Below are 25462 nucleotides of genomic sequence, written 5' to 3' on the forward strand. Positions count from 1 at the left end.
CTGTTCATATATTGGACACTCAAACACTGTGTGTTCTGGCGATCCTATGTGGGCACCACAGTCACACTACGGTGTTGGCTTTTTACCTGTTTTATGCAGGTACGTGGGGTAGGGGCCGTGGCCTGTGAGGAAGTGGACTAGGCCCTGTGAGGGCTTCATTATCTTGTTCCTTAGTCTTTCCCTTACTGTGGGTAGAAACCCATGGACTCTACGGCCTGTACTGGACCCATCCCATTCCTCCTGCCAAATGTCGAGCATTTTTTCTCGGATGGATTTAACGCTAGCCAGAGGAGTGCCCATTATATTTTCCACCATGTCAACATTTTGTTTGCGCAGCCAGTAGGAGGCTTATTAACAGGTCTAGTGGACATAGACCCATAATTACCAACAGTGCATCTGTTGGACTTGTGTTGAATGCACCAATGCATCTCAACAGAACATTCCTCTGTATTCGCCTGACAGCAGCCGCAGGCTTCCCCAGAGCTAGCCTGTGGGCCCACACACTGGATGCGTGCCCTACTACAGGTGCCAATATACTGTTATGGTAGATGTTTATTGCCTTTGACGGCAGATGAAACCTTCTTTGTCCTATCGATATTATCTTTTTGAACAGAGCTAAGGACTTTGTCGCTATTTGTTCAATATGCGGAATGAAGCTCCAATTCTCATCTAGATATACCCCTAGGTAACGGGCATATCTCTGTCGCGACACCGCCTGGCCATTAATTCTGACTGTTGGGTCACTATTTAACTTGCCTTTTAAGAGCATATATAGCGATTTTTGTGGTGCAATAGACATTTTAGTCTTCTCACACCAGTCAGCTAACAGTCTAACAGCCAGTCGTGATCTGTCTTCGATCACATTGCGAGTGTCACCTTCCACTAGAATTGCGAGATCGTCCGCATAAGCAACAACACCCAGAACTGCAGTCTCTCCCTGCAGAACATTCAACAATGTTTCCATGGTGATATCCCAGAAAATGGGACCACACACCGATCCCTGGGGACAACCACGGGATACTGTTTTTGATACGACGGCTCCAGGAGCCGTTATTTTAGCAGTTCTTGCATCACAGTAGGCCACCAGACAACCATACAGCAGCTGCGGGCACCCAATCTCTCTCAGTCGAGAGAAGAGTGCCGGCCACCACAGGTTGTCGAAGGCCCCTGAGATGTCTATCATTATGCCAAGGACATCCTTCGATGTTGCAGAGTGAACAATCCGACGAACCTCATTGATCGCATCCTGAGTGGAGCGACCCTTTCGGAATCCGAACTGCCTATCACTCATACCATGCAGTGTTCTGTGCCTCAAAAGTCGGTCAGCCAGCAACTTCTCAAATGCTTTGCCCATTACATCTAGCAGACAGATAGGCCGATAGGATTTCGGCATCGTTGGATACTTATCAGGGCCTTTCCTGATGATTACAACTTCTGCAGTTTTCCACCTCTGCAGATAATAGCCCGTCTGTAAACATACATTGTAAATACGACTTAGTGCTGGGGCGACCAAGTGCGCGAGTCCCTGTAATATCTCCACAGGGATCCCATCAGGACCAGGTGCCTTCTTCCTTGCAAAGGTGCAGATGGTTGCTTCCACCTCCTCTGCAGAGAAAGGGCACACGTTCGTATCGTTAAGATACGGATTCGAGAGCGCCTGACGTATTTCCCGCTGCTCTTGCGAATCCTGGTCGTCGTTGTCATCTGGTAGTAGTGTATCCAACAGCAGTCTTGCTGTTTCTACCCAATTCTTGGTAATGCCACCATCCCCAGCATGTAGTGTAGACAACATCATGGGCGACCTGATTTTTTCTCGAACGATTTTGTAGGGAACTCCCCAAGGGTCTGTTCCCAGCTGATCGTTAACAAATCTTTCCCAGGACTGGCGTCTTGTGATGTCCAACTGATCCTTGTATCTCTGCTTCAGACGACGATAAATACCTAGGTGGTATTGTCGTTCGTAATGGGAAAAGCTTCTTCGATAGTTGCTTCGCGCCCTTCTGACCGACCGTTTAAGCACAGTCAATTCAGGGGTCCATGGGGTGGACTCACTGCAGATGTATCTCGCTATTCGAGGTACAGCCAGTGTGATAGCTGTTTGCACGGAGCTTACAAGCTCCTCCACAGCTTTGAGAAATAAAGTAGAACTGAATGATTGAAATTGACGTGCACTGAATTTTGAAAGGTCACATCGAGAGCAACCCTTTCTACGGCAAAAAACAATCGCCGCATGGAAAGTTTCCAATTTGAAAATCTGACAATGTTCAAATAGTTGAGTGTGTTAAGTGAAACAGTTGATGGCATATTACTTCAAAATTGAATTTCTTCTCCTACAGTTGTAAAATGAACACGGTGTGTGAAAACGTACGAAATCTATGATAAGCTAATCTATAATATTTCTTAATTAACGTTTCCATTTGAAAATAAATACAAAATCTAAATCAAACTACAAAGAAATGTTGCTACTAGCGGGAATCGAATCAGAATTTTTGTGTTTAGGTTTAGTAGACTTTTACGCTACCACTCCACTACAGGCGATTTTGTTGAAAGAAATACTTGGCACTTAATCATGGAACATTAAGGGGGCGACAGGGGAGGGGGGCAGGGGGGGGGGGGGAGATGGGTACTTTACTTGAAAGAGGAAGGCATACTTTTCACATAAATTAAGAAATGTAATAAAATAAAACACCTGCAACTGTCCTTTCGACGTAGTTTATTATACAGCAACCACTTTCAGTCACTCAAAACACCATCTTCAGACCTTGACACGCTGAGGGGTTGAACTCCAATCATATACATGATCCCATCAGTGGCCAACATCTATGAACTGGCTTCCATAGAATACTGTAAAAGTGATGCTGTGTCTATAACGGTCAACTACCAATTGTATAGACAGAACATTACCGTTACAGTGGTCTACCGGAAACCAGTTCATAGATATTGGCCACTGATGCGATCATGTATGTGACTGAAGCTCAACCTCTCAGAGTCGGATAAGGCCTGAAGATGGTATACAGACTCACCGAAATTGGTTGCTATATAATAAATAACATCAAAAAGACGGCTGCAGATCTTTCATATGATTACATAATGAACGCTGAAGTCACTCAAACTTTCTATCAGAATTGTAGGATGTGAGGTCCGCCAGTTATGCAAAACACGGTTTCTTCTCGGTCCCCAAATATGTTTCATCACCACTGTGCCATCATCAGTGTGATTGTGGACTGTGGTTTGTTGTACTGAGGAAAAACGGTGTTTTGCATAACTGGTGGACCTCACATCCTACAATTTTAACTGCAAACACGGTCAACACAAGGAGCTGCAAATCCAAATGATGAATATTTCAAACAGAAGGACGGACATACAAAAACCAAATGAAGAATGTTATTCAACCTGTACGGTACATTACTTAATCTTCAGTAGTTTTTAAATATATGACATAGCATTGTCGTTGAAACTATGTAGAGTGAGTTCGAGCCTCACCAACAAAACTTCTGTCGCTGCTCAGGAGTAATTTCTGAGTATTTTGGTACAAGGGACCCGTGGTCTCCCATGTCTCATTGCAGAGTAATAGTGTAATTACAACTCATCCGGTTTGTAACCCCAATTACTTTTGTCTCGTTTAAATTCCTTCACAACACTGAAGAAGCTTGTAATGTACCATCACCAAACTCAAAATATACTACCCCACCGCCTACGACATTTGCTAATTAACCTGTATCGGTATGTAGATGCTCAATGAAGGCTGTGAAGTATGATTTGTTTCGCAAGGATTTTTACTAATGCTAAATTATGGCCCTACAGGCTTCAAAAAGGTGGTGGAATAGTGACTGTGTAATTTAATTTTGTGACCAGGTGAGATACGTATTTAATGAAAGTCAAAATTACCGTAGTTCTATCGTTTATTATAAATAATCACACAAAAGGAGCGCAGTATTTGCATCGAAGTATAACAGCAGCATATTTACGGACATCCTATTCACTGACAAATTATCACAAGAACAAGGCTACCGGAAATTCGAGACAGCGTACCGATAGGTAGGTTACACACTGACCCGTTTTCCGCGATCTGAAGACAGTGCCCGCCATAACTGAGTTCGTAAAATTATGCATGCCAGAAGAACGTCTTCCTCCTCCTCATTAATAGTCTCAAGTTTACTGAGTACACTGCCACCTATACACGCCGAAGCCGATTGCAAATCTTACCATCTTTCTTTTTTAATAAAAAAACAAGAAACAAAAAAACAGCGTCGTTGTGTTGGCCGCCAGTGCTGCTCTCGGCGGTCGATGTTCAGACGACCCTTGTGAATCCCGGAAGGCTACATAACGAAAACTTTACATAGTGTTCCAGTTTGAGCTGCAAAGTAAAATGACTACTTCTCACACCTAATTCTGCAAGTAGAAATCGAAGTGATTCGCTAGCTAGCAGCGGACGAAATGCCCTTAGTTCTTACTGTCTTCCCTAGTAACATTTTCCCTTTCTTAGAGAGCCAGTCTTAGCCTCTCACGAGTAGTCATCCAATCACAAGACTCAATTTTCGTGGAACATTCTCCCACTTCTCAATAATTTTCTAAGACTGCTTCGTCATACCAGGCTGACAAATGAAATTCCAACATACAGTTATGGAAAGGTTTTGGCTCTGTCCTGTCGGTGTCTCAAAGGAGCGCGTTGTTTCCTACGACCATCCAGAGATTACTGTCTGCTTTATATACATATGAGGGCCCACCTACAGGTATTTGTGGGACCATAAAGTTGCAGTCTCACATGTACAGATTCCTCACACCTTGCCTGCCGTGTTCTGCCGAGAGCATACAGCCGTAAATACCTGCAGCTTTCACAGAGCCTGAGTGGTGTCCATCGATATATTGCTCTCCTCTCGGCAGATTGGCGCCGTCTTGTCTGCATTCCCCACGCTAGGCTCATTATTGCCCGCCTTCCGGGACCTTTACTGTACTTTGCAAGACCCTCAAGGTAGAAAAACGCTGCAGAATTCCAATGACGGTGCTATCTGCTTCGAGCACTGTGTCGCCGGCCGTTGTGGCCGTGCGGTTCTAGGCGCTACAGTCTGGAACCGCGCGACCGCTAGGATCCCAGGTTCGAATCCTGCCTCGGGCATGGATGTGTGTGATGTCCTTAGGTTAGTTAGGTTTAAGTAGTTCTAAGTTCTAGGAGACAGACGACCACAGCTGTTAAGTCCCACAGTGCTCAGAGCCATTTGAACCACTTTTAAGCACTGTGTCGGCTCGCAGCAGGCGTTTGCTCACCCTGTCCACTGCACACAACAGCCTTTGCCGAACGCTGTCCTACGTGGCGTCGGAGCCATCTTAACAACTTGAGTTAAGTTAAAGCTGCCCATTGGCCCCATTTGGTGTGCTGTCTGTCTCTGAAACAGACAAACGTACTTCTGAAGAAATAAAACGCCTACAAGTACTTCATGTATTGTCAGTCACTATCAGATAATCTTTAATAGAAATAAAGGATAAGCTATTTTCAAATCAAATTAATTCGATCGAGCTATCACTCTATATAATTTACATCTCAGATATCAAAAATATGGAAGTCGAAGAAACCGTCAGTTTCGCCGTCCTTCAATACAACATAAGATAATACAGAGTAATGTAACAACTGTCAGGCGAAGAGGTCAGCATAGCGTCGCTGTCCCGCTCTTCTACTGGATTCAGTGAAACCATACACAAAATGCATATCGGTCAACTCTTCGTCACTAAAACTGTGCCCAGTGCTGTGTGTCACTATTGACGACCAAACAATACCGCCGGAATAACAAACCCGACACAAAACCGAGCAGAAAGTTAAGTAGGTATTACTGTGAGGATGAATGAAACAAAGAAACAAGTTTCTTCAAAAACAAAAAGCACACAGCGCATACTGTCGATATTTTCATTGTTCTACAAATGTTTTCGGTGCAATATAGACAGATATACAGGATGTTACAAAAAGGTACGGCCAAACATTCAGGAAACATTCCTCACACACAAAGAAAAAAAAATGTTATGTGGACATGTGTCCGGAAACGCTTACTTTCCATGTTAGAGCTCATTTTATTACTTCTCTTCAAATCACATTAATCATGGAATGGAAACACACAGCAACAGAACGTACCAGCGGGACTTCAAACACTTTGTTACAGGAAATGTTCAAACTGTCCTCCGTTAGCGAGGATACATGCATCCACACTCGGTCGCACGGAATCCCTGATGCACTGCTGCAGTCCTGGAGAATGGCGTATTGTATCACAGCCGTCCACAATACGAGCACGGAGAGTCTCTACATTTTGTACCGGGGTTGCTTAGACAAGAGCTTGCAAATGCCCCCATAAATGAAAGTCAAGAGGTTGATGTCAGGAGAGCGTGGAGGCCACGGAATTGGTCCGCCTCTACCAATCTGTCGGTCACCGAATCTGTTGTTGAGAAGCGTACGAACACTTCGACTGAAATGTGCAGGAGCTCCATCGTGCTTGAACCACATGTTGTGTCATGCTTGTAAAGGCACACGGTGTAGCAGCACAGGTAGAGTATCCTGTATGAAATCATGGCGGTGAATCGAGGAAGTACAGTACATACTGACGAAACTAAAATGAGCTCTGACATGGAAATTAAGCACTTCCGGACACATATCAACATAACATATTTTCTTTATTTGTGTGTGAGGAATGCTTCCTGAAACTTTGGCCGTACTTTTTTTTAACACCCTGTATATTTATCAGTGAGGTAAGGAATCAAATCACACACAGTCCACGGATTTCGGGTTGACCCTACATATTAGGAGGACCGAAAAATAATGTCATTCCTGCGGATGTCGATAATCGTTTATTCCTCTGTCATTTATCAGCTCATTGTGTGCCAAAGACATTTTAATGTTAGAGTGACTTGTTTACTAGTAAATAACTTTTTTGCGATCTACGTTCAGACGGCCAGGCAAATCTGAATACCAAATACCAGCGGAGATACGGACTCGGCCAGTATTGTGAGTTTTATGCCCACGCGTGGTTAGCCGAGCAGTCTGGGGCGCTGCAGTCATGGACTGTGCGGCTGGTCCCGGCGGAGGTTCGAGTCCTCCCTCGGGCATGGGTGTGTGTGTTTGTCCTTAGGATAATTTAGGTTAAGTAGTGTGTAATCTTACGGACTGTTGACCTTAGAAGTTAAGTCCCATAAGATCTTACACACATTTGAACATTTTTTTATGAGTCTCGCGAGGATAGTAACGCAACAGTTGCAACAAAAGCATTTGTGATGTTTATCCAATGGCACCAAACGTTCGTAAAAGCCAAAGACGGTTTCCTAAGTCCAAATCTTGTAATTTTGATCTTCCCGACTCGTATCAATCAGAAAGACCAACAACTTCATAAAGAAGAGCGTTTTAAGGGCTGAAGTCGAAGAAAATCCGTGTCACACAATCGAGGAACTGTCACTCATAACTAACCTTGGTCGGGCATTCAAGAACATTTGCAGCAGATTGGTGAAAACGAAAAAAGCTAACCGTTGAACTACATGAAACTTATTACTTTAGCGGCACAATCCAAAGCGCTTTTTGGTCGTTTGATCACTGGAGATGACAAAGGCTTTTCTATGATAATCCAAAATGCAAAAGGCAGTGACTCTCTCCGAATGAATCACCACGAAGCTCTGCTAAGTCAGATTTACACCGCAAAACGGCCCTTTTGTGTGTTTCTGTATCGTTCATTATGGATTGCTGAAATCTGGAAAAACTGTGAAAGCAGACCTTTACTGTGACCATTTGAATCGATCAAATCACTTTTTAATTGAATTGAGGTGGAAAGTATTCCCTCAACCACCATTACCGCCCGTTATTGCGCTATTGGATTCCCATTTAATCTGATCGCACAACATTTTCTAAGTGGTAATTTTTTTAAATGTAAGTGATGCCCAACATGCTATCTCCATGTACTTTGCTTAAAAGTGAATTGATTTTTATCGATCTCGCACTGAAGTTTTGCGCACTAAATGGCAATAGATTGATGACAACGAGAGCGATTACATCACTGATTAAAAATAAACACTTCTTCCCAATTTGTCTCTTTGAACTTGAAGTAAGAAAACGACATTGCTTTCCGGGCCCCGTAATACACTCCTGGAAATTGAAATAAGAACACCGTGAATTCATTGTCCCAGGAAGGGGAAACTTTATTGACACATTCCTGGGCTCAGATACATCACATGATCACACTGACAGAACCACAGGCACATATACACAGGCAACAGAGCATGCACAATGTCGGCACCAGTACAGTGTATATCCACCTTTCGCAGCAATGCAGGCTGCTATTCTCCCATGGAGACGATCGTAGAGATGCTGGATGTAGTCCTGTGGAACGGCTTGCCATGCCATTTACACCTGGCGCCTCAGTTGGACCAGCGTTCGTGCTGGACGTGCAGACCGCGTGAGACGACGCTTCATCCAGTCCCAAACATGCTCAATGGGGGACAGATCCGGATATCTTGCTGGCCAGGGTAGTTGACTTACACCTTCTAGAGCACGTTGGGTGGCACAGGATACATGCGGACGTGCATTGTCCTGTTGGAACAGCAAGTTCCCTTGCCGGTCTAGGAATGGTAGAACGATGGGTTCGATGACGGTTTGGATGTACCGTGCACTATTCAGGGTCCCCTCGACGATCACCAGAGGTTTACGGCCAGTGTAGGAGATCGCTCCCCACACCATGATGCCGGGTGTTGGCCCTGTGTGCCTCGGTTGTATGCAGTCCTGATTGTGGCGCTCACCTGCACGGCGCCAAACACGCATACGACCATCATTGGCACCAAGGCAGAAGCGACTCTCATCGCTGAAGACGACACGTCTCCATTCGTCCCTCCATTCACGCCTGTAGCGACATCACTGGAGGCGGGCTGCACGATGTTGGGGCGTGAGCGGAAGACGGCCTAACGGTGTGCGGCACCGTAGCCCAGCTTCATGGAGACGGTTCTGAATGGTCATCGGCGATACCCCAGGAGCAACAGTGTCCCTAATTTGCTGGGAAGTGGCGGTGCGGTCTCCTACGGCACTGCGTAGGATCCTACGGTCTTGGCGTGCATCCGTGCGTCGCTGCGGTCCGGTCCCAGGTCGACGGGCACGTGCACCTTCCGCCGACCACTGGCGACAACATCGATGTACTGTGGAGACCTCACGCCCCACGTGTTGAGCAATTCGGCGGTACGTCCACCCGGTCTCCCGCATGCCCACTATACGCCCTCGCTCAAAGTCCGTCAACTGCACATACGGTTCACGTCCACGCTGTCGCGGCATGCTACCAGTGTTAAAGACTGCGATGGAGCTCCGTATGCCACGGCAAACTGGCTGACACTGACGGCGGCGGTGCACAAATGTTGCGCAGCTAGCGCCATTCGACGGCCAACACCGCGGTTCCTGGTGTGTCCGCTGTGCCGTGCGTGTGATCATTGCTTGTACAGCCCTCTCGCAGTGTCCGGAGCAAGTATGGTGGGTCTGACACACCGGTGTCAATGTGTTCTTTTTTCCATTTCCAGGAGTGTATATGTTCAGTGATCTAACATTAAGTATCTTTTTGTACAATGCGCTATACCGTCTGACTTCGCCTGACCAGCAGTGCATTTTTGCTACTGCGTCATCAGAGTGCGTTGTTGTCGTGGTGTTACGAAGGCACCCAAGTGGAACATAAAATGTAATTAAATGTCTAGGGAAATTAAGAGCTTTGTAAATAAAGTTATATTGCTATCACCTGCCCGCTGACTTCGTAACGACTGTGTTTGGTGATACGTTTACTTCCAAGGCCCTTAGAACCAGACGATTCGCGGAAGCAAACCCGTCAGATACAGCCAGCAGAACTTCGTCGCTGGCAGCAGCGTAATTAGAAGCGCTAACGAAGAAGTAACAGGCGTGAAACAAGGTCGTCCGGGATAGCCCGGAAGGGCACCGCGGACGGGCGCCTCAGTAGAACAAAACATCCCGGGGAGAAAATACGCTGGCCGTTACATAAGAACAGCTGCAGCGAGGTCAAAACCCAAATCACATTACTCAGAATTCCAGCCAATGTTTCTAGTGTCGGAATATAACACATTCTACGTCTGTTTGGCTGACCATCATCCGCAGTATCTCTCATATATTAATTGTTATCTAGTATTTTTTTTCTATTTTACTCGTACTACCGCATCTATTTCGAACAGTTGAGACGTTAATGTATTGTTTGAGTACAACATGTCCAATAATCAATAACATCTTTCTTTACAGTGACATATTTAAGAGTTAAAATTCATAGTTTCTTACTGTGGCACGATCATGCAAACTTAATTACATTGCTGGCAAATAAAATTGAAATACCATGCTAAAAATTTAAAAGTGGTGTGATATGTACAACGTATTTGAATATACAAGGGATTAGCGTTTCTGCTCAAACGCACAATGAAGCTAAGACTAACGGCCTCTGTATTAAGGCGAGATTACGCAGTGTGTTTCCTGTATGAGAATCGCTTTTCAGTGCAGGCTTGTAACCCTCCTGCCTCTCCGGCTAGTTAGGATTTTCTGTGTGACCGTGTACACGAAGTCCCTAATCAGTGGGATAAGTCATGTAGTCCGAAGAATAACTCAAAACCGAGAGAAGTAGATAAAGTTGTAACCGGATTGCCACTGCTCAGTATTTTAGCAATGACGCTTAGCTACAACGTTCTGTTAACTATATGTGTTTTTCATTACATAAACTAGTTTTTTAATCAACCGTAGGTAGTGGAAAATTCGGAAGAATGGTTTTCAAAGTATGTCATTAATGAAATAACCAATGGAGGCCAATTCCTCACCGGAACAAAAATAATTAAATTGAAACTGAACTTTATGCTCGTAAGCAATCTTACGTAAGAATAGTTGTTGGCGTTATGACGTAGGAACAGTAACTAACGCACACTTTCAAGTACTTCAAACCACACATGTCGCAGAAGTCAGAGAATAATCACATAGCAAACACATAAATCAAGTCAATTTTCAAAGGTCAACTAAAGTATGAGTGTTTACTGGCTGTGGACAGAAACCTTTTTACGTTACTCGCCTTAATACTGACTGTCGTAATTGTAGAAAGCAGGAAGATTGTTTTAATTTAGCTGTTTCTTTGATATGTCTTTGTAATAAAGTTACAAATTATGCCACAAGCCATAAATTAGAACTGTGCTTTGACAATGAAATACAGTGTCCAAGTTACATAAAGTTTTACAACCAATTTTTTATTGCGAAAGTTACTCTATTTTTCACAAATGATTTAGTACTGGCTTTTGGATCATTCTAATTCTGACATTATTCGTACTACAACCAAAGATCTCATTATTACTTAATTGTGTAAAAGTTAAAAAATTATGTTCCGATAATCTAGTAAATTAATGTTCACTTCATTGTCAGTTCATTTTCTGATTATATCGGTTCATACAATGCGATAGAATGGATTGTACTTGGATAATAACGTAGGAAAATTATTTACGTGACAATATACACGAAAACAATGTTATTCAAACAATAAAATTCCAACTACATTGGTCAGTCTATTACAATTCTAGTTATAAAAAGTCTAGATCTTACTTCACCTCATGATGCCGTTGCCTTCTCGAGTGGCTTCATTTAGCGGTAAATAGGGCACAGATTTATCTTCTTGTCATACAATAGCCTATAACAAGGGCCCACAGTACTCTTGATGTTACGTGAATTACTCTGGCTGCATTGGTACTGTGCCCAATAAATGCCATAGCTTGCCCACATTAAATATCCGCCGAAACAAGCATTTTAGTTTCACCGCTCCGCACGTCGGAAACAGACTTTGTCTCCACACTTTTGTATAGCCACACCGGCGAATACACACAACCAACGACACCCACCGTCTACTCGCGACTCCCAGTTGCTACTTTTTTTGGCGCCCTCGCATGCCCAGCGATAGGGCATTCTCGATTTATTACACTCTTTGACAATAGCTTTTCCCTGACAAGGCCAGCGTGTCTACTTACAAAATGTTAACATTTCATGCGTATTCTGTTTCTTAAATAACAAATAGCTCTTGTAACTTGACAACATGTTTACAAGAATAATGTTCAGCGCAAATAATAAAGCAAACTTCGCAGAACACGTAGAAAATGTATGATTATCCACAGAGTTGTTACGTTACAGGCTGTTTGTTGGAATTTCGTGTTTACACCTCGTAATAGGAGGAGAACATGCCGGAATTGGACGAAGGCAGGATCGCAGCCTATCGAAAATGCAATTTACGGTTCCGTGATATTGTTGCTAGACTTAGTCGTGATTCCATGATTTCAACTGCCACACACGGCTAGCGCCTGAGAGAATAAGACACATCGATGGGTTGCCTGTGCCACGCGGCACACCCACGTGACGTACCGACAGTAAAGAAATGGGTCTGTTTGAGCAAATGAAGTACGCACACGGAGAGTGTGACGGGGTGTGGAGTAGCACAGGCCACCAGCAGTGTAGTTATTGTTGTGGCTCCCTTGATGTAGCAGCAGAGAGATGCGCCGAAGTAGTGGTGTGCCAAACGACAGCACTGGACGAGTCTCAGTTCTGCTGAAAGCACGTGATGATGAAGGTATCCATGTGTGTAGGCTCCAAGGAGAACGAACGTTGTCATATTGCAATTCATCAGCGTTGCACGAGTCCACCACCTTGCGTGATGGTATGATGTGGCGTCGGGTACACAATATGACCGCCTCTCGTTCACATGGCCGGTAGTTAGAAAGCAGGCGCTACATTTCCGCCGTGTTAAGGCCGGCGGCTGTGCGCTATCTTGCGTCTCAATAAAGGTATATTTCAAAAAGATAACAAAACATCACATTTTGCCTATATTGTCCTCACCTACCTATTAACAGATGTTATTAGATTGTTCTCCTGACATTCCAACTCGATTTCCAGCTACATTAGAGCCATTGCTTTTATATGCAGCAGCACTGTGTACTAAACTGCCCGCTCTGTATATTCCCAAATCAGATACAAACTTAACCACTCCCTTACTATAGAAGCAGAATAAGTAAAATTCATTGTTTGCTTCTTTTTTATGTTTCAATTTTAATGGCCAGCAGTGTATTGCTTAATCACATATGACGATGTTATTTATTGCAATAATTCGTACATTGAGAAATACTTTTTCTCAGAAATTAGTCCACAAAACTGGCATTCGATTCATTTTTGAGAAATATTATTTCACCTGATAACGTTAATTGAAGAAGACAGACAATAAAGAAACGAAGGAAAAATGAGATGTAACTCACTAAAAGATACGCAATAAAAATATTCGCATTTCAATTGGAAGAAATCTTTTCAGCTGTCTTTAGTCCTAAATAAACAAGTGTAAAACTTAACTAATTCTTTGACCAACGTGTGACAATAAGTTGTCACTTTACGGAAAAATTTCTCAGCACTGTTTTTGTTCAGGTTAACACCTGTAAGTCATGTACTAAGGTTACTAACTACCCAATTTGATTGTCATTAACATTGAATTAGTGGTCATTCAGAAAGACGTCTGTGTTATTTCAAGACGAAAAACATGACACGTTCACCTACATCTCTATTCACACGTATACTCCCAAGCCAACTTGTTGTGTATGGCACAGGATACTTCTGGTAACACCACCTTTTACTCCTACATCTGTTCGGTACATGCATGGAAGGAATGATTTTCGATGAAGCTCCATATGAGCTCTAACGTCTTTGATTTTCTTGTCCTCATCACTTCCGGAAGCATATGTGGGAGAAAATATTACGTTTTCAGAGTCTTTCGGAAACCTGCTTTCTCAGTGCTTCGGCAGTAAACCTCTCCGTAATGCACAGCGCCTGTCTTGTAATGTCTGCCACTACAGTTTGTTGCACACGTCCGTATCACTCTTGCGCCGATTAAACAACCACGTGACAGAACGCGTCCTGATCCTTGGATCTTCTCTACCTCCTCTGTTAACCTTACTGATGTACAATACTCGGCCGAGTGAGAGCTTTGCAAGCCACGTCTAAGGAATGAACTAGGCTGTGCAACGAAATTAGAGGATCACATTTTCGAAGCCCCGTAGTTGTTTCCCAATGCGATGCTTGTATGAAACGTGACACAAATGTGCGTAAAATCTTCCTCTGTAGTGATGTCAAGGCGTGGCGCTGACACTTCACAGTCGGGCTCGACGACGCTTCAAACGCCTGGGGAAAAAAAGGAACAGAGCACAAAATTTAATGTGAAGTGTAAAGAGGGTTAATCATGTCACATATCCCTAACTTCTATTTCCTGCAGAATCCTTGAATATATTCTCAGTTAGAATCAAATAAACTTTATTGAGGCTAAGAAGCTTGGTTTTTTAGGAAGCATTGCTCATGCGAAACTCGGCTTGCCCTTTTCTCACACTACATACTGCCAGGAAGTTCTACGAGAGGACGGAACACTCCCGCAACCGGCTCATCCGTGGACTGGGCCAACAACCACATCACAGGCCAACCACGCGTTGGCCTGACCTCCTGAGGGATTAAGTTTTTTACTAATCCCTCAACAGAGTGTGTCTTTCTCTTTTTCAAGGAAAACCAGACAGGACCATTCGACCAGACTGTTAATTAATATTTCTCCCCCCTACAGGAACTGCAGGAACGACATATATATGTCTATACTGCATCACCTCGAGCCAAGGACAGGCTCGTCATTCCAGCGTCAGCGTCAACACTACATACTGAGAAATATGGATGAAGGGCAACAGGCTAATTCCATATTTCTGGAATTCCGGAAAGCATTTGAAACGGTGTCCCATTACAGGTTGTTAAGGAAGGTACGAGAATATGGAATAAGTTCATAGATATGTGAGTGGCTCGAAGACCTCTTAAATAATAGAATCCATTATGTTGTTCTCGACGGCGAGTGTTCCTCAGAGACAAGGGTATCATCAGGAGTGCCCCAGGGAAGTGTGACAGGACCGCTGCTGTTCTCTATATATATAAACGATTTGGCGGAGAGTGTGGGCAGCAATGTGCGGTTGTTTACTGGTGATACCGTTGTGTACGGTAAGGTGACGAAGTTGAGTGACTGCAGGGAGATACAAGGCAACTTAGACAATATATCCAGGTAGTGTGATGAATGGCAGCTAGCCCTAATTATGGGCTAATGTAAGTTAATGTGTATGAGTAGGAATAACAAACCTGTAATGTTCGGATACAGCATTACTAGTGTCAAGTCGTTTAAATATCTGGGCGTAACGTTGCAAAGTGGTGTGACATGGAACGACCATGTACAGACTGTGGTAGGGAAGGTAATGCTCGACTTCGGTTTGTTGGGAGAATTCTAGGAAAGAATGGTTCACCTGTAAAGGAGACCGCATATAGGACACTGTTGCGACCTTTTCTTGAGTACTGCTAGAGTGTTTGGGATCCGTACCAGGTCGGGCTGAAGGAAGACTTCGAAGCAATCCAGAGGCGGGCGGCTAGATTTGTTACTTGTTGTTCGAACAGCACGTAAGTGTTACGGAGTTTCTTCAGGAACTCAAGTGGCAATCCCTGGAGGTAAGGAGACATTCTTTTCGTGAAAAACCTTTTGAGAAAGTTTAGAGAACCGGCATTTGAAGCTGACTGCCCAACGATTCCACTGTCGCCAACATACATCGCACGTAAGGACCACGAAGGTGAGATACCAGAAATTAGGTTTCATACAGAGGAACACAGACAGTAGTTTTTCCGTCACTCTGTTTGCCAGTGGAACAGCAGGGGAAGTGACAAGTAGTGGTGTAGAGTACCCTACGCCACGCACTGTGCGGAGAGCTTGCGGTCCAAATGTCTCAGGAAATAAGGATCAAATGAAAAAAATTCAAACAACGAAACTCGTCTAGCTTGAAGGGGGAAACCAGATGGCGCTATGGTTGGCCCCCTAGATGGGACTGCCATAGATGAAACGGATATCGACTGCGTTTCTTTAAATAGAAACTTCCGTTTTTTAATGCATATTCGTGTAGTACGTAAAGAAATATGAATGTTATAGTTGGACCACTTTTATCGCTTTGTGATAGATGGCGCTGTCACAAACGTTTAAATATGTGGTATTACTCAACATTCCGCCAGTGCCGATGGTATTTGCGTCGTGATACACTACCCGTGTTGAAGTGGACCGTTTACCAATTGCGGAAAAGGTCGATAACGTGTTGATGTACGGCTATTGTGATCAAAATGCCCAACGGACGTGTGCTATGTATGCTGCTCGGTATCCTGGACGACATCATTCGAGTGTCTGGACTGTTCAGCAGCTAATCCGCATATCAGTAGCAGACAAATTGCTCAAGAATCTGGAATCTCTAAAACATCGGTGTTGAGAATGCTACATCAACATGGATTGCACCAGTACCATATTTCTATGCACTAGGAATTGTATGGCGACGGGTTTGAACGTCATGCACAGTTCTGCCACTGAGCACAAGAGAAATTATGGGACGATGACATATTTTTTGCACGCAGCCTATTTAGCGACGAAGCGTCATTCACCAACAGCGGTAACGTAAACTGGTAAAATATGCTATATTGGCCAGCGGAAAATCCACGATGGCTACGACAAGTGGAACATCAGCGATCTTGGCGCCTTAATGTATGGTGGCGACATAATGGGAGGAAAGATAATTGGCAGCCATTTTATCGATGGCAATCTCAATGGTGCAATGTATGCTGATTTCCTACGTAATGCTCTACCGATGTTAGTACAAGTTGCTTCATTGCATGACAGAATGGCGATATACTTATAACATGATAGATGTCCGGCACATAGCTACGTGCGGTTGAAGCGGTATTGAATAGCATATTTCATGACAGGTGGATTGGTCGTCGAAGCACCATACCAAGGCCCGCACGTTCACCGGATCTGACGTCGCCGGATTTGTTTCTGCTGGGGAACTTGAAGGATATTTGCTATTGTGATCTACCGACAACGCCTGACAACATGCGTCAGCGCATTGTCAACGCATGTGCTAACATTACGGAAGGCGAACTACTCGCTGTTTAGAGGGATGTCGTTACACGTACTGCCAAATGCATTGAGGTTGATGGACATCATTTTGAGCATTTATTGCATTAATGAGGTATTTATAGGTAATCATGCTGTAACAAAAATGGTTCAAATGGCTCTGAGTATTATGGGACTTAACTTCTCAGGTCATCAGTCCCCTAGAACTTAGAACTACTTAAAGCTAACTAACCTAAGGACATCATACACATCCATGCCCGAGGGAGGATTCGAACCTGTTACCGTAGCGGCACCGCGGTTCCAGACTGTAGCCCCTAGAACCGCTCGGCCACTCCGGCCGGCCACGCTGTAACAGCATGTGTTCTCAGAAATGATAAGTTCAGAAAGATACATGTATCACATTGGAACAACCGAAATAAAATGTTCAAACGTACCTACGTTCGGTATTTTAATTTAAAAAACCTACAAGTTATCAACTGTTCGTCTGAAAATAGTGGTCCAACTAAAAGATTCATATTTCTTTACACACAACAAGAATATGTAATAAAAAATCAGGGTTCTTTTTTTTTTTTTTTCAAAACGCATTTGATATCCTTTTGACCTATGGCAGCACCATCTTGCGGGCCAACCATCGGGCCATCTCGTTTCCCCCATCATGCTAGACAAGTTTCGTTCTTTGTAGTTTTTTCGTTTGACGCTTATTTCGTGAGATGTTTGGCCCGGTCACGATGAATAGACCATCCTGTATATACATATTGATATGTGTGGATCAAGGACAAAGCCCTGCGGTAAGTCACATGGGCAAAGAAAAATTAGAATATTTAAATCACATTATAAGCGTGGTTTGGCGCAGCATATTAATGGCGTTAAAAAGATTAACTCGAGACAGGAAAAAAAATAGGTCGTCACCAATTTACCCGGAACGCTGATGACTTTAAGAAGAAGTGTCGGGAAGCACGTTCACATTTTGAGGCCGTGGCGGGCAGCGGCGGCGCGCTGCGGCTTTAATTAAGAGTCGGTAAATGGGGGCAGCCCCTCCGCCGCGAATCATATTTGCATCGCGATGAGGCCGCGCTAGCCGCGCCGCCTTGCGTCCGCCCCGCGCAGCCACGGCGACACGGCTCAGCACGTGCGGCTGACAGTCTGCTGCCGCGGTTCACAGCGTTTGGCACACGACTCGCATCTGGACTAATGTTTCGAGCAATTCACACGAGCTTGGGTTAACCGTCAGCAGAAAACGACACTGCACAGCTGGCCGTTAAAATTCCGAAACCATGAAGGCGGATTACAACGAACGTTGAAATTCTGTGTAGCGTACTACAAGCTTGGATACGCGAAACGATCAGCTATCAGCGCAGCTGCGCAAATTGCAGTGCACATTTGCACATAAACAAATGACGGTAACATCGCTTACAGGAGGTATAAAAGGGCAGTGAACTGCCGGATCTGTCATTTGTACTCTGGTGATTCATGTGGAAAGGTTTCCGATGTGATTACGGTCGCACGAGGGGGATCAAATGACTCTGAACGCGGAATTGTAGTTGGAGCTACACGCGTGGGACATTCTATTTAGGAAATGGCTAGGGAATTCAATATTCTGAGAGCCACAGTGTCCAGAGTGTGACGAGAATACCAAATTTCAGGCATTACCTCTCTCCACAGACAACGCAGTGACCGACAGCCTTCAATTAATGAACGAGAGCAACGGCGTATGCGTTTAGTTGTCAGTGCTAGCAGACAAGCAATGCTGCTTCAGATAACCGCAGAAATCGACGTGGGACGTACGACGAACGTACCTGCGTTGGCAGTGCGGCGAAATGTGACGTTAATGAGCTGTGGCAGCAGACGACCGACGTAAGTGCCTTTGCTAACATCATGACATCACTTGGAGCGCATCTTCTGGGAACGTGACCAAATCGGTTGGATCCTAGACGACTGGAAAACTGTGGCCTGATCTGATGTCCCGATTTCAGTTGATAATATCTGATTGTAGTGCTCGAGTGTGATTATGGTGTAGGCTGATAACATAGAATGGACTGGATCCTTTGGCTCAACTGTACTGATCATTAAGAAACTTCCTGTCAGATTAAAACTGTGTGCCGGATGGACACTCGAACTCGGGACATTCGCCTTTCGCCTGGTTTCCAGAAGACCTTCTGTAAAGTTTGGAAGGTAGGAGACGAGATACTGGCAGAACTAAAGCTGTGAGGACGGAGCGCGAGTCGTGCTTCGGTAGCTCAGATGGTAGAGCACTTGCCCGCGAAAGGTAAATGTCCCGAGTTCGAGTCTTGGTCCGGCACACAGTTTTAATCTGCCAGGTAGTTTCATATCAGCGCACACTCCGCTGCAGAGTGAAAATCTCATTCTGTACTGATCATTGATTCTAAATGGTTATGTTCGGCTACTTTGACATCACTTGCAGCCATTCATAGAGCTCATGTTCCCAAACAACGATGGTATCCCATGACTTGTCATCTCAGTGCAAGTGGCTGTAACGCCAACTACGAGGCTCGTCCAGAAAATAGAGAACGTTTTGCCGTAGCTAAGGAAACACAAATTATATCAACACAAAACTTTAGTAACACATTTACTTGATGCCAAGCCAGGGACCAGGGCTGTAAGGAAGATTTCCTAACATTTCCCATTTAAGACGGTGAAGTTCTTCCTATCTTCATGCACATGCATGCATGCATGTGGACGTACATTGTCATGAAGCAAAATACGCTTGCCGACATTTCAAGTCTCCTACTCTTGACAGTATGTAAGAGAGGAAAGTGTTTGGCAAGCGTGTTTTCCATTCTTGACAATGTACGTCCTCATGCATGAGCGCGAAGACAGGAACAACTTCAGCATATTAAGTGGAAATTTCTGGACGTCCTCCTTACAGCAAGTAATTTTCAGTTATTCTCGAACCTGGAGCAATTTTTCGCTTAAAACAGCAAATGAAAACGTCAAACAAGCAGTGATATCCTGCCTCAAATCTTTGATAGTAGAGTAGTACAACACGGGAATGGAAAAATCGTTCAGTCGCTACAATAGCCGTCCGCGGTGCCCGAGCGGTTGTAGGCACTTCAGTCCGGAACCGCTCGAGTGCTACGGTCGCAGGTTCGAATCCTGTCTCGGGCATGGATGTGTGTGATGTCCTTAAGTTAGTTAGGTTTAAGCAGTTGTAAGTTCTAGTGGACTGATGACCTCAGATGTTAAGTCCCATAATACTCAGAACCATTTGAGTCATTCGCTACAATAAGTGCCTTTGTAGCTATGGTGACAACATTAGAAATAGAGTAAGGTACTGTATCTTTTTCAATAAAGTTTTGAGCTGACATATTCCGTCTTTGTTTATTTAGGTCAAAAGGTACTTTACTTTCTGGACCACCCTCGTACATTCTGCATGTGTAATGAAAGAATAGACAGTGGTTAAAGAATAGACAGTGGTTACCTAATCGAGAAATCACAATTGAATGTTGGTCGTTTTGTGAAATGTTCTTGTAATGTCGTGTAGAAGAAGGAGAAGCGTGTAACATTACATGTCATAGTTCCACAGCGGCAGGATTATGGTTTACTGAAATTGTAGTTTAAACATCACCGACATTGTTCCTCGTGATGGTAGAGATGTCAAGTCTTTCATGATAAGATGGAATATATCTGTGAGACTGGCGAAGTACCATCAGACGTTCGAAAACACATCATCCACACAATTCCGAATTCAGCAAGACCATATTAGTGGGAAAATTAACAAACAATCAAATGAACACCTCTTGCTTCCTAGCTGCCGAAAAGAATAACTTACAACAGATTAGAAAAGAAAACTGAGGATCTATTAGATGACATTTAATTTGGATTTAGGAAAGACAAAGGCACCAGAGGCGCAGTTCCCACGTTATGCTTAATAATGGGAACAAGACTGAAGGAAAATCAAGTTACGCTTGAAGCTTTCGTGACCCTAGAAAAAGCGTTCGAGAAAGTAAAATGGTGAAAGAGGTTCTAAATTCTGACAACAATAGGATGAAGCTGTAGAGAAATGTGTAATATATAATATGTCCACTATCTCAAACAGAACAATAAGCATGGACGCCGAAATTATCGTATTGAAGGGTATATAAGAGAGGGGTGCAGCCTTTCTCGTCTACTGCGTAATCTTTACATCGAAGAAACAGTGACGAAAGTCGCAAAAACATTCAGCGAGGCCTTTCTCGTCTACTGCGTAATCTTCAAATCGAAGAAACAGTGATGAAAATCGCAAAAACATTCAGCGTGGGGTTAAAATTAACGGTGAAAAGAAAACAATGATAAGGATTTTATCCTTATGAATCTATTGGATACAATGAACTGTCTAATGAGTACAGAAATACGGAATGATAGTAAACCAGGAAAAGACAAACGTAATGAGATGTTGCAGAAAGGAAGACGCCAAGAAACTTAAAGTCAAAACTGGGTATCACGAAGTTAAGGAGCTGTACTACCTTTGAAGAAAAATTACCCGTGACTGGCAAGGAAATGATGATATAAAAAGTATTCTAGCACAGGAAAACAGGGCATTCCTTACAGAGAGAAGTATCAAACACAGGGCTTCATTTGAGGAAGAAATTTCTGAGAATGTACAATTGGATCACAACATTCTATAGTAGTCAATAATAGGCAGTGGGAAAAACGGAACAGAAGAGAATAAAAGCGTTTGAGATCGGGGGCTACAGAAGAATGTTGAAAATAAGGAAGACTGATAAGATAAGGAACGAGGAGGTTCTCCGCAGAATCGGCGAAGGAAGGAACGTACGGAAAACACTGACAAGGAGAATGGACAGCATAATAGGCATCAGACGATAATCTCCGTGGTATTAAAGGGAACTGTAGAAGGAAAACCTGTAGGGGAAGACAGGTCTAAACAATTTAAACAAACAGTTGAAGATGTAAGCTGCAAGCGCTACTCTGAGATAAAGAGTTTATCGCAAGGCAGGGATTTGTGGTGGGCTGCACCAAAGCAGTCAGAAGACTGCTGATTTAAAACTCTCAAAAAGGTATTTAAAAAAATTCTGGAACCAAAGAAAGACTTCAAAAAATGTACTACTTCCAAATATGTCGTTCAGAGTGACCAACCAGTTATTAGGGAGTATCATTAACTAACCTACGACATATGCTTAACATTGGTACGACAAGCTCTCTATGATATTTTTCAAGAACTTGTAATAGTACAAAAAAGCAATTGTAATAATCTGGAGCAGTATTTTATTGCTTTTATGTAAGTTTCGTATTTATCAACAAATATAAATATTAATTAACAAATATTGAATTACAATATCTTAATAACAGTTATGTCTCTCTGTACTTAATTACAAATATAAATATTAAAATAAATTAAAATTAGATAAAGACGTGAAGGCCTCGTTATTAAATGAAAAAGCTGTATATATTAATAATACTGTTGAATCTAAATAAATGAAAAGGTATTTAATTTTTTGTTTGCAGTTTCACATTTTTGCACCAGATTTTAATTTGAGTACTGTCTTTTTCATTGAAACTGTAGTTAATAAAGTAGGATTCGCATTCTGAGGGTTCATTAAAAATTTGATTATGGATATACATAGCTCATCTATAGGTTCTGATAAGTGAGAAGCGAGTATCAAAATATGTGACAGAAAATACAGCATGTTTTGACTACAATAACATAGAAGCTTAAGTTTTTTACGCCTCCAAGAGGCCGTAAACCTTAGTATTTCACATCAATTCCTACTTGATACCTCTAGCCATTTCTGAAAAAAAAATGGGTCTTGACATATGGGCAGGCAGATGGACAACAAATTGATTCTATACGTGTTTCGTTTTTACCGACTAAGGTACGGAATCCTAACAATTAAAAATGTAATTTTTATTAACAATCCTCATTCAGAAGTTGTTAATTATCATTTCTTTTTGTTAATAAATATGGAGTTTACAAAAAAACAAACGAATAGTTACTATTAAAGATGTTCAAAGAAGCACTTTAATAATTTTGCACTATCCAGCCGACTACTCTCACAATAAATTACGAGTGTTTTATAGTCACTTATTAGAAATTATTTAATCTACACCTTAATATTTTAGAGACTCTTGTATTTTTTATTTTAGAATTGTGTTGTATTGCTTCACGGAATCGATGACGGGGCACATTTTCAGATGATGTAAGTATGAAGGAAATCGAACAGGACAAGGTCCCCTTGGATTATTATGGAAATATTGATGAAGATCGCAGGGTCTCATTCTTAGGTGGTCTTTAACTCTCTGAGAGCAACAGAATATTGGCACGTAAATTTGTATGCAGTGCTTTAGTACACTTCTTTATTACACAGTGATCAGCCTGTTACTGGAATAAGCCACTGCGGCGGTGACTTATTTATCCCTGGAAAACATCGAGTATGGTACCTGTAGTGTGAATTGTGGTAGCTGGGTCAAACTGGGTCAGTATTGACCGCAACTGATAGTTATTACGTACACTTGGAACCAAATCATGAGTGACCTTCCTAAAGCAGTCAAAGTGCGATACACTACGTCAAGGATTCTATAACAGCATAATACTCATCTCCCCCTGACGTTACTCCTCCCATCTGAGTGGCCATCTCAGATTCTTGAAGTTTTGTCATATTCCATTGACTGGTTCATTCATCATCCGATATTGTTTATGACCTACAAGCGAATTGAGAGGAAGTACCATCCTCACGTACAACTGTTTGGGGAAGCTAAAACAAGAAAAGCAGCGAAGACATACCACAAAGGATTTAGATACTGGCCAGTCATTTTTTCTAACTATGTGGACAACTGAACTATTACTCTAGGCATTCCAATAACTGACCTCGCTAATAATAGGTCTAATAATAACGCCACCGGATCGTAAGTCGTGCCCTAATCATACTATATATTGACTTTCAGTATAACATCAATATCAGTGTACCTGGATTTACGTGCTCTTTTTCCATGTGATTTCTCGCTGTCCGTTCCTTTCACTACAGTTTTTCGTTTTGTAACTTGCTTAATTTTACAATTTTGGTTATTAAAAAATGAAGTTGCCAAACGTTATACCACTCTGAAATCTTATCAAGAACTGACTGAATATTTCTGCAGCTCTTTTTCAGATGATACTTTGTTACTGATAAAGGCTTCATCTGCGAAAAGTCAAAGGTCACTATTAATAATGTCTGCAAGGTCGTTTATATGCAACACGAACAGCAAGGAAGCCAGTTCCCTCCTGTCGAGTACTCCTTAAGCTACTTCTACATCTGTTGATGGCTCTACATACAAGACAACACACTGCGTTCACTCACCCAAAAATTCCTCAACCCAGTCTCAGATTTCATTTGATGATTTATAACAGGCGTAAATCTGGTGCCTCTTTTTGGAAATCGATAATACTGCATCTGCTTGACTACTTGAGCCACGATGTTCAGGATGTCCTGAGAGAAACGTGCAAGTTAGGTTTTACATGACCCATGGTGCTTGGCACGGAGAAGGTCACTCTGATCGAGATACCTCATAATGTTTGACTTCAGAATAAGTTCTAAGATTCTACAACAAATGGATATCGAAAATGTTGGATCTTATGTAGATCACATCTGTTATCCTTGTTATAGAAGGGTGTGACCTGTGTTTCTCCAACTATTGAGCACGTTTCTTTGTTAGAGGAATCTACGGTAGCTTAAAGTTAAAAGAGGGACCAAGGCACATAGTCGGTATAGATTTTGATAGGGATTCCTCCGGTCACTAGAGTGTTGTTAAGTTTTAGCAATTTCAGCTAATTCTAATTTCACTAACTCAACTATTTCCGTTATTTATTTTTGCAGTAGTGTGTGAATTAAATAAGGGAAATTTTTCATTTGTAAAGGAAAATTTGGAAACTGAGTTTCCAATTCTTCTTTGCTATTTTGCTTCCCGCGGTTTCAGTCCCTGTGCCGTCCATGAGCATCTATACACTAACCTTGGTACCACTAACAGGCTTTACTTTTGACGGGAACTTCTTTGGTTTTTGAAAGGCATCCTTCGATAACATCCTGCTACGGCAGTCGTCGAAGGTTTCGCGCATTGCCCTCTTGACGTTCAAACGTGCTTTATTCAACAACTGTCTGTCCCTAGGCCCATGTTTTGTTTTACAGGTATTATTCAGTAATCTTTGCTTCTTTAGAAGGTTCACTATAGTGACTACATACCAATGATTTTGACATTTTCACTACCTCTTAGTTTCGAATATGGCACGGACTCAGGCTTCCACGTTACCAACGTCACGGTTGTTACTTATTTCGCTTCTTAAATGTATTTGGCGAAGAATATATATATATATATATATATATATATATATATATATATATGTGTGTGTGTGTGTGTGTGTGTGTGTGTGTGTGTGTGTGCAAGCAAACATCAGTAAGCCAAGTGTTACTTTGACCTTTGATTTTAGACGTATTTTCTCATGAAGAACTGATTAATTGTATACCTAAAATGGTTGTTATCTTCCCTACGGCAGCTGCGGCATCGAGAATGTATTC

General features: G+C 42.8%; 1 protein-coding gene across 1 annotated transcript in view; it reads left to right on the forward strand.

Annotated features, from left to right (window-relative positions):
• LOC126335871 (uncharacterized) overlaps nt 1-25462 on the forward strand; it is a 1498073-nt gene that overhangs the window by 784120 nt on the left and 688491 nt on the right. The gene's annotated exons all lie outside the window — the stretch shown is intronic.

Source organism: Schistocerca gregaria, chromosome 2, assembly GCF_023897955.1.
Source record: "Schistocerca gregaria isolate iqSchGreg1 chromosome 2, iqSchGreg1.2, whole genome shotgun sequence".
Lineage (NCBI taxonomy): Eukaryota > Metazoa > Arthropoda > Insecta > Orthoptera > Acrididae > Schistocerca > Schistocerca gregaria.